Genomic DNA, 15,129 nt, shown 5'->3' with positions numbered 1-15,129 from the left:
TGTAAGGTCGAAAATTGACGGTTTCCGATGGGCTTTGGTGGCCGTATACGGTGCGGCACAGCTAGAGCTTAAACCTAAATTCCTCGCGGATCTAGTACGAATCTATGGGGATGAAAGGTTGCCCATTTTGGTTGGGGGAGATTTTAAGATTATTAGAAGACAAGAGGAAAAAAATAATGACAACTTCGATGGGAGATGGTCATTCATGTTTAATATGATAATTGAAAGCCTTGATTTGAGGGAGATTAACGTCACTGGTAGGCAATTCATGTGGGCCAATTCTTTGCCTGTTCCTACTTACGAGAAATTGGACAGGGTTCTCTCTAGTGTCGAGTGGGAACAAAAATATCCACTTGTTACGGTTCAGGCCTTACAGAGGGCCATCTCTGACCACACCCCACTATTGTTTGTTTCCGGGGAAGCGACCCATGTGGGAAACAAAAATACTTTCTCTTTCGAACTGGGATGGTTTGAGAAGGAAGGATTCATGGAGCTCATTGCAACTGAATGGGCCAGAGACATGGGAGGGTCTTCTAGTGTGGAGAGATGGCAAAACAAAATTAGACATCTGCGCCAGTTTTTGAGAGGCTGGGCCAAACACCAAAGTGGTTTATATAAAGTGGAAAAGGAAAGATTGACAAGAATTATTAATGAACTTGACGTGAAAGCAAAATCAATCCTTATTAATTCTTCTGAGAGAGATATTAAGAATGAGGCCGAGAAGAAGTTGCAAACCCTCATGAGAGAAGAGGAGATGAAATGGGCGCTTAGAGAAAAAGTGTCTAAAATCATCCAAGGGGACGATAATACACAATTCTTTCACATGATTGATAATGGGAAGCATAGGAAGAAAAAGATAGTGCAACTAGAACAAGATGAGGGTACAATTGTAGAACAAGAGAATCTAAAACTATACATTTTCGAATATTACAAGAAACTTTTAGGAGCACCCAAGAAAGTTTTGTCTCTCTTGATGAGAGTGTGACCGGGGACATACCACAACTCAACTTAGAAGAGAATGAGGTCTTGTCTACCCCGTTCACTGAGAAAGAGGTGTTCGATGCCATAACACAAATGAAACATAATAAAGCGCCTGGGCCAGACGGGTTCCCGTCCGAATTCTATCAAAGATGTTGGCATATCATAAAAAGTGATCTCATGCCTATGTTCCATGATTTATTTGAAGGCCACCTAAATTTGTTCCACCTCAATTTTGGAACAATAACGTTGTGCCAAAGAAGGTGGAAGCCGTTCGCATTGAGCGGTTTAGACCAATATGTCTTCTCAATGTAAGCTTTAAGATGTTTATGAAGGTTGGCACGAATAGGTTGACGCAGGTTGCACATTCGGTTATGCAACCCACTCAAACTGCTTTCATGCCAAGATGACAAATCCTAGAAGGGGTGGTAGTCCTACATGAAACGTTGCACGAAATCCACTCGAAGGAACTCGATGGGGTTGTCTTCAAAGTGGATTTTTAAAAAGCGTATAATAAGGTCAAATGGCCCTTCCTACAGCAAGCCTTACGTATGAAGGGATTCAATGATACCTGGAGGTATAAAGTGGATTCATTCATACAGAAAGGCAGTGTCGGGATAAAGGTCAATGATGACACCGGTCATTATTTCCAGACTCGTAAGGGACTAAGACAGGGAGACTCCATGTCTCCTGTGCTGTTTAATATCGTAGCAGATATGTTGGTAGTGCTTATTAGTCGGGCTAAAGAGAGTGTCCAAGTAGGAGGTATCATTCCCCATCTTGTTGAGGGGGGCGTCTCCGTCTTACAATACGCGGATGATACTATTATTTTCATGGAACACGATCTTGCAAAAGCTAGGAATATGAAACTTATTTTATGCCTTTTTGAGCAATTGTCCGGGCTCAAAATCAATTTCAGTAAAAGCAAACTGTTCTTCTTTGGGAGAGCTAAAGAAGAACATGATAATTACAGAAGCTTATTCGGTTGTGAAATGGGATCCCTACCTTTTAGTTATCTAGGGATCCCAATTCACCATAGACGGTTAACGAACAAAGAATGAAAATGTGTAGAAGATAGATTTGAAAAAATTGAGCTACTTGAAGGGCAAGTTCATGTCTTACGGAGGAAGGTCGGTGTTGATTAACTCGGTTTTGACGAGTTTGCCAATGTTCCTCCTATCTTTCTTTGAAATACCGGTAGGCGTACGGAAAAGATTGGACTTTTACAGATCTCGTTTCTTCTGGCAAAGCGACGAGGCCAAGAAGAAGTATAGAGTGGCTAGATAGGATATTATGCGTAGACCCAAAGACCAAGGCGGGTTAGGGATCAAGAATTTAGAGGTAAAGAATAGATGTTTGCTTAGCAAATGGTTATTCAGATTATCGACGGAGACCGAAGGCATGTGGGTACAAATCTTGCGGAATAAATACCTACATACTAAGACTTTGGCCCAAGTGAATGCAAGACCAACAGACTCACCCTTTTGGAAAGGGTTAATGAAGATAAAAGTAACTTTCTTCCAGCGGGTGAAGTTCTTATTGTAGTGGTACTTCTACTAGGTTTTGGGAGGACACTTGGCTAGGGGAGACGCCCCTGGCCTTACAATACCCCTCTCTATATAATATTGTGCAACGTAAGGAAGATTATGTCGCCACAGTATTAAACTCAGTATCACTTAATATCCAATTTAGGAGATCTCTTGTAGGGGGACGTCAGAATGCTTAGTTACACCTGGTACGTAGGTTGATGGATGTTCAACTTTCAGATCAGGCGGACACAATTAGTTGGAACTTAACCACGAATGGAGTATTCTCTGTCAAATCCATGTATTTGGACTTAATTGATTCCGGGCCATTGTCGAGCTCTTTACACATATGGAAGATTAAAGTTCCACTCTGAATCAAGATCTTTATGTGGTTTGTCCACAAAGATTTTGACCAAAGATAATCTGATGAAAAGGAATTGAGTCGGTCAACCTAGATGTTGTTTTGTGATTAAAACGAGACAATTAAACACCTTTTCTCAAATGTCCACTTGTAAAACTGTTATGGCGATCCATTCATATAGCTTTTATCGTTAATCCTCCAATGAGTATAAACACGTTATTTGGGACGTGGCTTAATGGAGTAGACATACACACAGCTAAACATATTCGGATAGGGATATGTGCGCTATTATGGGTTATATGAAACACTCAAAATGATATGATTTTTAATGGGACAAAATTCACTAATTTTTTGCAGGTTATCTATAGAGCTACAGTCTGGATCCGTATGTGGTTGTTGCTCACTCATGCGGACTACAGGGAGCTTATGGTTATTGGGTGCAGCCGATGGGAGACGGTAGCACGGGCTATCTTCAGCCGATTTGGATGGCGAGTTAATAATAGGCTAGGTTTGTAGGCATCGTAGCCTGTTTTTTATAGCCGGATGTGGCGCTTTCTCACCGGGTGTGGCGTTTTACAGATTTGTTTATCTTACTTGCTTAGATTTTGAGTGAGTCAATTACACTGGTGGTGCCAGAACTTGGCGCAAACGGTCACTTTAATGCTACAACTTGTGGTTTACATCGAAATGATGCAAAAACTTGGCTTGAGCGTGCAAATACGGTGCTAACCGCTTTTGTATACGAACGCAACGGTGACGAGGCATGCCAGCGTGGCGCGTGGCCCGCTGTCAGCGACTCAACAATGAAGATGGGGCATCTGTGTGCTTTTTTTTAAAACTGCCTTTTTTTCACGCAAGAGCACTTGATAAGAGGGTCCAACTGTTGGTAGAATAAATTTTAATTGAGCAAAAAACGATCTTCTCACGCCTCGAACCTACAACAACGAGCTAAGCACGTGTGCAGCTACCCACCTGAAGATACACACACTTTATATCCATTATTAATTAGACAGCATAAATTAATATTTGAATTCGAGAATAGAGATGCAATAGCTGGGATCGAACCAGCATCCGAGGTAAACAAGCAGGCTCGCCAACCATTCCAAACCAAAGTTGTTCCATCTATCTACTATCTACTATCACTATAAAAGAAAGAGAGGACACGGAACCAGATCATCCTATCCATCGAAACCTGCTATCTGATAGTCTACATCCCTCCAGTATACTAAACGCGTTTTACGCTTTAATTACCCACCATGCCATTACTTTAATAATCTATCTACTATCACTATAAAAGGAAGAGAAGGCACATCCAACTTATAATCTGGACCGTCTAATCACATCATCAACGGCCTAAATACGTCGTTAACAAAATAGTCTTCGTTAACGAAATGTTAATCCCCGCTTCGTCTCACCATGCACATCCTCTGTTCAACCACCGCTTCGCCGTTGAGAAAAACAAACAAACAACGCACACCCCACGTCCTCTCGCCCCGCACGACCTCGACCTGTTGCCCACTCCTCCTCCTCCCGCACTGTTCCTCCCGCTGCCGGAGCCGCCCGCCACGCCCTTCGCCGCGGGAGCTGCCACCGAGCCCGTCCGTCGCGCCCGAGTCGCCGCCGGAGCCGCCCTTCGCCGCGGGAGTTGCCGCCGAGCCCGTCCGTCGCGCCCGAGCCACCGCCGGAGCCGTCCTTCACCGCGGGAGCCCTTCACCGCGGGAGCCCCTTCACCGCGGGAGCCGCCGCCGAGCCCTTCCATCGTGGCCGAGCCGCCGCCGCTGGAACCGCCGTACGCCGCGGGAGTGTTGGGGAACGTAGTAATTTCAAAAAAAATTCTACGCACACGCAAGATCATGGTGATGCATAGCAATGAGAGGGGAGAGTGTGTCCACGTACCCTTGTAGACCGAAAGCGGAAGCGTTATGACAACGCGGTTGATGTAGTCGTACGTCTTCATGATCCGACTGATCCAAGTACCGAACGCACGACACCTCCGAGTTCTGCACACGTTCAGCTCGATGACGTCCCACGAACTCCGGTCCAGCAGAGCTTTGCGGGAGACTTCCGTCAGCATGACAACGTGATGACGGTGTTGATGATGCTACCGACGCAGGGCTTCGCCAAAGCACCGCTACAATATTACCGAGGTGGAATATGGTGAAGGGGGGCACCGCACACGGCTAAGAGATCAATGATCAATTGTTGTGTCTAAAGGTGCCCCGTGCCCCCATAAATAAAGGAGCAAGGGGGGAGGCGGCCGGCCTAGGAGGAGGGCGCGCCAAGGGGGGAGTCCTACTCCCACCGGGAGTAGGACTCCTCCTTCCCGTGTTGGAGTAGGAGAGAAGGAAAGAGGGGGAGAGGAAGAAGGAAAAGGGGGCTGCACCCCTTGTCCAATTCGGACCAGAGGGGGGGCGCGCGCCTCCTTCCTTTTGGCCTCTCTCCTCTATTCCCGTATGGCCCAATAAGGCCCATATACTCCCCGGCGAATTCCCGTAACTCTCCGGTACTCCGATAAATACCCGAATCACTCGGAACCTTTCTGATGTCCGAATATAGTCGTCCAATATATCGATCTTTATGTCTCAACCATTTCGAGACTCCTCGTCATGTTCCCGATCTCATCGCGGAGTCCGAACTACCTTCGGTACATCAATACACATAAACTCATAATACAAATCGTCATCGAACGTTAAGCGTGCGGACCCTACGGGTTCGAGAACATGTAGACATGACCGAGACACGTCTCCGGTCAATAACCAATAGCGGAACCTGGATGCTCATATTGGCTGCTACATATTCTACGAAGATCTTGATCGGTCAAACCGCATAACAACATACATTGTTCCCTTTGTCATTGGTATGTTACTTGCCCGAGATTCGATCATCGATATCTCAATACCTAGTTCAGTCTCGTTACCGGCAAGTCTCTTTACTCGTTATGTAATGCATCATCCCGCAACTAACTCATTAGTCACATTGCTTGCAAGGCTTATAGTGATGTGCATTACCAAGAGGGCTCAGAGATACCTCTCCGACAATTGGAGTGACAAATCCTAATCTCGAAATACGCCAACTCAACAAGTACCTTCGGAGACACATATAGAGCACCTTTATAATCACCCAGCTACGTTGTGACGTTTGGTAGCACACAAAGTGTTCCTACGGTAAACGGGAGTTGCATAATCTCATAGTTATAGGAACATGTATAAGTCATGAAGAAAGCAATAGCAACATACTAAACGATAAAGTGCTAAGCTAACGGAATGGGTCAAGTCAATCACATCATTCTCTAATGATTTGATCCCATTAATCAAATGATAACTCATGTCTATGGCTAGGAAACTTAACCATCTTTGATTCAACGAGCTAGTCAAGTAGAGGCATACTAGTGACACTCTGTTTGTCTATGTATTCACACATGTATCAAGTTTCTGATTAATACAATTCTAGCACGAATAATAAATATTTATCATGATATAAGGAAATAAATAATAACTTTATTATTGCCTCTAGGGCATATTTCTTTCAGTCTCCCACTTGCACTAGAGTCAATAATCTAGTTCACATCATCATGTGATTTATCATCAATAGTTCACATCTGTATGTGATTAACACACATAGTTCACATCGTCATGTGACCAACACCCAAAGGGTTTACTAGAGTCAATAATCTAGTTCACATCGCTATGTGATTAACACCCAAAGAGTATTAAGGTGTGTTCATGTTTTGCTTGTGAGAGAATTTTAGTCAACGGGCCTGTCATATTCAGAGCCGTATGTATTTTGCAAATATTCTATGTCTTCAAAGCTCTGGACGGAGCTACTCTAGCTAATTGCTCCCACTTTCAATATGTATTCAGATTGAGACTTAGAGTCATCTGGATCAGTGTCAAAACTTGCATCGACGTAACCCTTTACGACGAACCTCTTGTCACCTCCATGATTGACCAATGTCCTTATTCCACTAAGGATAATTTTTGACCAATGTTTAGTGATCTACTCCTAGATCACTATTGTACTCCCTTGCCAAACCAAGGCAGGGTATACAATAGGTCTGGTCCATAGCATGGCATACTTTTTATAGAACCTATGACTGAGGCATAGGGAATGACTTTCATTCTCTTTCTATTTTCTGCCGTGGTCGGGATTTGAGTCTTACTCAATTTCACACCTTTGCAACAGAGGCAAGAACTCTTTCTTTGACTGTTTCATTTTGAACTACTTCAAAATCTTGTCAAGGTATGTACTAATTGAAAATCTTATCAAGCGTCTTCATCTATCTCAATAGATCTTGATGCTCAATATGTAAGTAGCTTTACTTAGGTCTTTCTCTGAAAAAGTCCTTTCAAATACTCCTTTATGCTTTCCAGAAAATTCTACATTAGTTCTGATCAACAATATGTCATTCACATAAATTTATCAGAAATGTTGTAGTGCTCCCACTCACTTTATTGTAAATACAGGCTTCGCCGCAAGTCCGTATAAAACTATATGCTTTGATCAACTCATCAAAGCGTATATTCCAACTCCGAGATGCTTGCACCAGTCCATAGTTGGATCGCTGGAGCTTGCACATTTTGTTAGCACCTTTAGGATTGACAAAACCTTCTGTTGCATCATATACAACTCTTCTTTAATAAATCCATTAAGGAATGCAGTTTTGACATCCATTTGCTAGAGTTCATAAAATGTGGCAATTGCCAACATGATTCGGACAGACTTAAGCATCGATACGAGTGAGAAAATCTCATCGTATTCAACACCTTGAACTTGTCAAAAAACCATTTGTGACAAGTCGAGCTTTGTAGATAGTAATACTACTATCAGTGTCCGTCTTCCTCTTTGAAAATCCATTTATTTCTATGGCTTGCCGATCATCGGACAAGTCCACCAAAGTCCATACTTTGTTCTCATACATGGATCCCATCTCAGATTTCATGGCCTCAAGCCATTTTGCGGAATCTGGGCTCATCATCGCTTCCTTATAGTTCATAGGTTCATCATGGTCTAGTAACATGACTTCTAGAATAGGATTACCGTACCACTCTGGTGCGGACCGTACTCTGGAAGACCTACGAGTTTCTGTAATAACTTGATATGAAGTTTCATGATCATCATCATTAACTTCCTCACTAATTGGTGTAGGAATCATTGGAACTGATTTCTGTGATGAACTACTTTCCAATTCGGGAGAAGGTACAATTACCTTATCAAGTTCTACTTTCCTCCCACTCACTTCTTTCGAGAGAAACTCCTTCTCTAGAAAGGATCCATTTTTAGCAACGAATATCTTGCCTTTGGATCTCTGATAGAAGGTGTACCCAACAGTTTCCTTTGGGTATTCTATGAAGATGCACTTCTCCGATTTGGGTTCGAGCTTATTAGGTTGAAACTTTTTCACATAAGCATCGCAGCCCCAAACTTTAAGAAACGACAACTTTGGTTTCTTGCCAAACCACAGTTCATAAGGCGTCGTCTCAACGGATTTTGATGGTGCCCTATTTAAAGTGAATGCAGATGTCTCTAATGCATAACCCCAAAATGATAGTGGTAAATCGTAAGATACATCATAGATCGTACCATATCCAATAAAGTGCGGTTACGATGTTCGGACACACCATTATGCTGTGGTGTTCCATGTGGTGTGAGCTATGAAACTATTCCACATTGTTCTTAAATGAAGGCCAAACTCATAACTCAAATATTCTCCTCTACGATCAGATCGTAGAAACTTAATTTTCTTGTTACGATGATTCTCCACTTCACTCTGAAATTCTTTTGGACTTTTCAAATGTTTCAGACTTGTGCTTCATTAAGTAGATATACTCATATCTGCTCAAATCATCTGTGAAGGTCAGAAAATAACGATACTCACCACGAGCATCAACACTCATTGGATCGCTTACATCGGTATGTATTATGTCCAATAAGTCAGTAGCTCGTTCCATTGTTTCGGAGAATGGAGTTTTAGTCATCTTGCCCATAAGGCACGGTTCACAAGCATCAAATGATTCATAATCAATTGATTCCAAAAGTCCATCTTTATGGAGTTTCTTCATGCGCTTTACACCGATATGACCCAAATGGCAGTGCCACAAATATGTTGCACTATCATTATCAACTTTGCATCTTTTGGCATCAATACTATGAATATGTGTATCACTATGGTCAAGATTCAATAAACCATCAACATTGGGTGTATGACCATAGAAGGTTTATTCATGTAAACATAATAACAATTTATTCTCTATCTTAGATGAATAATCGTATCGCAATAAACATAATCTAATCATATTTATGCTCAACGCAAACACCAAATAACATTTATTTAGGTTCAACACTAATCTCGAAAATATAGGAGTGTGCGATGATGATCATATCAATCTTGGAACCACTTCCAACACACATCGTCACTTCACCCTCAACTAGTCTCTGTTTATTTTGTAACTCATGTTTCGAGTTACTAATCTTAGCAACCGAACAAGTATCAAATACCCAGGGGTTACTATAAACACTAGTAAGGTACACATCAATAAACTGTATATCAAATATACCCTTGTTCACTTTGCCATCCTTCTTATCTACCAAATATTCAGGGTATTTCCGCTTCCAGTGAACATTTCCTTTGCAGTAGAATCACTCAGTTTCAGGCTTTGGTCCAGCTTTGGGCTTCTTCGCGGGAGTGACAACTTGCTTGCCATTCTACTTGAAGTTTTCCTTTCTTTCCCTTTGCCCTTTTCTTGAAACTAGTGGTATTGTCAATCATCAACACTTGATGCTCTTTCTTGATTTCTACCTTCATTGATTTCATCATCATGAAAAGCTCGGGAATCATTTTCGTCATCACTTGCATACTATAGTTCATCACGAAGTTCTACTAATTTGGTGATGGTGACTAGAGAACTCTGTCAATCACTATCTTATCTGGAAGATTAACTCCCACTTGATTCAAGCGATTGTAGTACCCAGACAATCTGAGCACATGCTCACTAGTTGAGAAATTCTCCTCCATCTTTTAGCTATAGAACTTGTTGGAGACTTCATATCTCTCAACTCGGGTACTTTCTTGAAATATTAACTTCAACTCCTGGAACATCTCATATGGTCCATGACGTTTAAAACGTCTTTGAAGTCCCAATTCTAAGCCGTTAAGCATGGTGCACTAAACTATCAGGTAGTCATCATATTGAGCTAGCCAAACGTTCATAATGTTTGCATCTGCTCCTGCAATAGGTTTGTCACCTAGCGGTGCATCAAGGACATAATTATTGTGTGCAGCAATGAGGATAAACCTCATATCACGGACCCAGTCCGTATCATTGCTACTATCATCTTTCAACTTCGTTTTCTCTAGGAACATATCACAAGTAAACATAGGGAAGCAACAACGCGAGCTATTGATCTACAACATTATTTGCAAAATACTATCAGGACTAAGTTCATGATAAATTAAAGTTCAATTAATCATATTACTTAAGAACTCCCACTTAGATAGACATCCCTCCAATCATCTAAGTGATCACGTGATCCAAATCAACTAAACCATGTCCGATCATCACGTGAGATGGAGTAGTTTTCAATGGTGAACATCACTATGTTGATCATATCTAGTATATGATTCATGCTTGACCTTTCGGTCTCAGTGTTCCAAGGCCATATCTGTATATGCTAGGCTCGTCAAGTTTAACCTGAGTATTCTGCGTGTGCAACTGTTTTGCACCCGTTGTATTTGAACGTAGAGCCTATCACACCCCATCATCACGTGGTGTCTCAGCACGAAGAACTTTTGCAACGGTGCATACTCAGGGAGAACACTTATACCTTGAAATTTAGTGAGAGATCATCTTATAATGCTACCGTCAATCAAAGCAAAATAAGATGCATAAAGGATAAACATCACATGCAATCAATATAAGTGATATGATATGGCCATCATCATATTGTGCTTGTGATCTCCATCTCCGAAGCACCATCATGATCACCATCATCACCTTGATCTCCATCGTAGCATCGTTGTCATTTCGCCACCTATTGCTTCTACGACTATCGCTACCGCTTAGTGATAAAGTAAAGCGATTACAGGGCGATTGCATTGCATACAATAAAGCGACAACCATATGGCTCCTGCCAGTTGCCGATAACTCGGTTACAAAACATGATCATCTCATACAATAAAATATAGTATCACGTCTTAACCATATCACATCACAACATGCCCTGCAAAAACAAGTTAGACGTCCTCTACTTTCTTGTTGCAAGTTTTACGTGGCTGCTACGGGCTGAGCAAGAAACGTTCTTACCTACGCATCAAAACCACAACGATAGTTCGTCAAGTTAGTGTTGTTTTAACCTTCTCAAGGACCGGGCGTAGCCACACTTGGTTCAACTAAAGTTGGAGAAACTGACACCCGCCAGCCACCTATGTGCAAAGCACGTCGGTAGAACCAGTCTCGCGTAAGCGTACGCCTAATGTCAGTCCAGGCCGCTTCATCCAACATTACCGCCGAACCAAAGTATGACATGCTGGTAAGCAGTATGACTTGTATCGCTCACAACTCACTTGTGTTCTACTCGTGCATATAACATCTACGCATAAAACCAGGCTCTGATGCCACTGTTGGGGAATGTAGTAATTTCAAAAAAATTCCTACGCACATGCAAGATCATGATGATGCATAGCAATGAGAGGGGAGAGTGTGTCCACGTACCCTCGTAGACCGAAAGCGGAAGCATTATGACAACGCGGTTGATGTAGTCGTACGTCTTCACGATCCGACCGATCCAAGTACCGAACGCACGGCACCTCCGAGTTCTACACACGTTCAGCTCGATGACGTCCACGAACTCCGATCCAGCAGAGCTTTGCGGGAGAGTTCCGTCAGCACGACGGCGTGATGACGGTGTTGATGATGCTACCGATGCAGGGCTTCGCCTAAGCACCGCTACAATATTACCGAGGTGGAATATGGTGGAGGGGGGCACCGCACACAGCTAAGAGATCAATGATCAATTGTTGTGTCTAGAGGTGCCCCCTGCCCCCGTATATAAAGGAGCAAGGGGGGAGGCGGCTGGCCTAGGATGAGGGCGCGCCAAGGGGGGAGTCCTACTCCCACCGGGAGTAGGACTCCTCCTTCCCTTGTTGGAGTAGGAGAAAAGGAATGAGGGGGAGAGGAAGAAGGAAAAGGCGGTTGCACCCCTTGTCCAATTCGGACCAGAGGAGGGGTGCACGCCTCCTTCCTTTTGGCCTCTCTTCTCTATTCCTGTATGGCCCAATAAGGCCCATATACTCCCCGGCGAATTCCCGTAACTCTCCGGTACTCCGATAAATACCCGACTCACTCGGAACCTTTCCGATGTCCGAATATAGTCGTCCAATATATCGATTTTTACGTCTCGGCCATTTTGAGACTCCTCGTCATGTCCCAGATCTCATCCAGGACTCCGAACTACCTTCGGTATATCAATACACATAAACTCATAATACAAATCGTCATCAAACCTTAAGCATGCGGACCCTACGGGTTCGAGAACTATGTAGACATGACTGAGACACGTCTCTGGTCAATAACCAATAGCGGAACCTGGATGCTCATATTGGCTCCTACATATTCTACGAAGATCTTTATCAGTCAAACCGCATAACAACATATGTTGTTCCCTTTGTCATCGGTATGTTACTTGCCCGAGATTCGATCGTCGGTATCTCAATACCTAGTTCAATCTCATTACCGGCAAGTCTCTTTACTCGTTATGTAATGCGTCATCCCGCAACTAACTCATTAGTCACATTGCTTGCAAGGCTAATAGTGATGTGCATTACCGAGAGGGCCCAGAGATACCTCTCCGACAATTGGACTGATAAATCCTAATCTCGAAGTACGCCAACTCAACAAGTACCTTCGGAGACACATGTAGAGCACCTTTATAATCACCCAGTTATGTTGTGACATTTGGTAGCACACAAAGTGTTCCTCCGGTAAACGGGAGTTGCATAATCTCATAGTTATAGGAACATGTATAAGTCATGAAGAAAGCAATAGCAACATACTAAACGATCAAGTGCTAAGCTAACGAAATGGGTCAAGTCAATCACATCATTCTCTAATGATGTGATCCCGTTAATCAAATGACAACTCATGTCTATGGCTAGGAAACTTAACCATCTTTGATTCAACGAGCTAGTCAAGTAGAGGCATACTAGTGACACTTTGTTTGTCTATGTATTCACACATGTATCAAGTTTCCGGTTAATACAATTCTAGCATGAATAATAAACATTTATCATGATATAAGGAAATAAATAATAACTTTATTATTGCCTCTAGGGCATATTTCCTTCAGGGAGCCCCTTCGCCGGGAGTCCGAGGACGAGGACAACGTCGACTACGAGGACGAGGAGCACCGGGAGGCCAGGTAGCGCCTTATCCGCACTGTGCTGACCGTCGACTGGTTCAACGTCGAGGGCAATGAGGTATCCGCCACTCTGCTCCCCGTGCGCCCGTTTTCCCTCCTGCGTCCTTTGATTCCGTATGCGGCGAGGTGTTTGACGCGTGTTGTTCATGCAGCGCGCGTGTTATGTCGTGAGAGCGGTGACCACCGACTGCTACTGATTTTGATTAGCTTCAGCGTTTCTCATTGGATCGGAGAATTGCGAGGACTCTGGTTTTCCGCTGTGCGTTTCGGTGAAGCTCTTGAAGAAGATCGAGGTTCAGGTTTGATCAGAATTTGTTATTTTTTTCATTTTTCAGGTCAAGACGACGTCTCCGAGGAAGTACTTCGTCCGACCGAACGCGAGCATCGTCCAGCCGTGGGATTCTTGCACGATAACAAGTAAGCATGCATACATGCATACATACTCCAGGATTCTTCATTTGGTTCTGATGTGCGTGCATCTGCCTTCTTGTTTTGGGTTATAGTTACCCTACAGTCACAGAAAGATTACCCCCCAGATATGCAATCAAAGGATAAATTCTTGATTCAGAGCACCAGGGTGGCTGCCAGCACCGACATGGATGAAATCCCCCCTGACTGTGAGCATAAAACTCATAATCATTGGTTTCTATGATATGATTTAGCCTTGCATTGTCATCTGGATAAAATGATTGTTCCACCAACTATATTCCACCTTTACATGTATTCCTCAGTTTAACAAGGAGGCTAATAAGGTGATTGAGGAAATGAAGCTCAAGGTTGTCTACACATTGCCTGGTGGAAGCTCAGACGACTCTGGTGTCACATCTTCAGCAAATAGGAGCTTCAAGCAGGGCGACGACGATCTCTTGGTGAGATTTCTAGCTCTATCATCTAGCTAGGAAACATATGTTGGATCTGCTAATAAAAATTTATTACAAAGGCTAACTGTATTTTACATGTTTATGCTTTACCTTGTAGATGCAGAATGCAAGCATTGAAGAGGTAACGTGCTCTTTCCAAAAAGAAATTTCACATGTTTATTTAGAAACCTGACCAAAAAACTGCTAGCAAAGACATTTCCCCTGTTGAGTTCTGAGAAACAAGTATTCTACCATTTAGACTTGACAGGCTTGAAGCCTCTACCGAACTCTGTAATATTGCGCTGTGCACTTCCAAAAAATATACATTACATTCATCTTAGGATCTTTTTAATAGTTTGCAGTACGTTTTCGCACTGAGGTAGTTTCTATAGTCTTGCAAATACTATTTCTCTCTTAGATTCTTGAACACAGAAGCAAATACACGCTACCTTTTCTTATATAAAATTGTGAAAAGAACAAATATGGGAAATAGGACAATGTTCAAGCACCATCAAATCATTGTTGAAATCAGCGTAAAGTTGATCTAGCGTGAGAAAAGGTAGCTATACTTCCAGGCCGGTGTCATAATTGAGGTAGGAAGGGATGCCCAGAAGCCCACGAGCATGTTGCCCTATGTACATACTTGATTGTGCAATGGGACCAGAATTCAAATTTTTTTACCCACTTTTGTTCATCTAGAAGGGATGCCTAGAAGCGTAGAATTCACTCTCCTGCAATTCAAGCCCAGGGATTGATCCAACAGAGACAGATTACAATGATAATTTTCTCAAAAAAAATGTTGAATTGCGATCCTAAATCAATTCTCTGTTTATGATTACTTGTGTATTATTCTGGTTCTTGTTCCATTGTAGTGCATTCTTCCATAGCATAAGGAATGTTTTTTTATCATTTATATATATACTCTGTTGTTTTTAATCATGACCTATGATGGATGACTTGTAATATATCTTCGTCGGTTCTTTCGAAGTGG

General features: G+C 42.7%; 1 pseudogene; it reads left to right on the top strand.

The window, feature by feature from the left end:
- The first annotated feature begins 4,256 nt into the window (after window positions 1-4,256).
- LOC119350382 lies at window positions 4,257-14,785 on the top strand (annotated as a pseudogene).
- Window positions 14,786-15,129: the final 344 nt, after the last annotated feature.

The sequence above is a fragment of the Triticum dicoccoides genome, chromosome 1B (genome assembly GCF_002162155.2).
Source record: "Triticum dicoccoides isolate Atlit2015 ecotype Zavitan chromosome 1B, WEW_v2.0, whole genome shotgun sequence".
Lineage (NCBI taxonomy): Eukaryota > Viridiplantae > Streptophyta > Magnoliopsida > Poales > Poaceae > Triticum > Triticum dicoccoides.
This window is presented reverse-complemented; position numbering and strand designations above follow the sequence as displayed.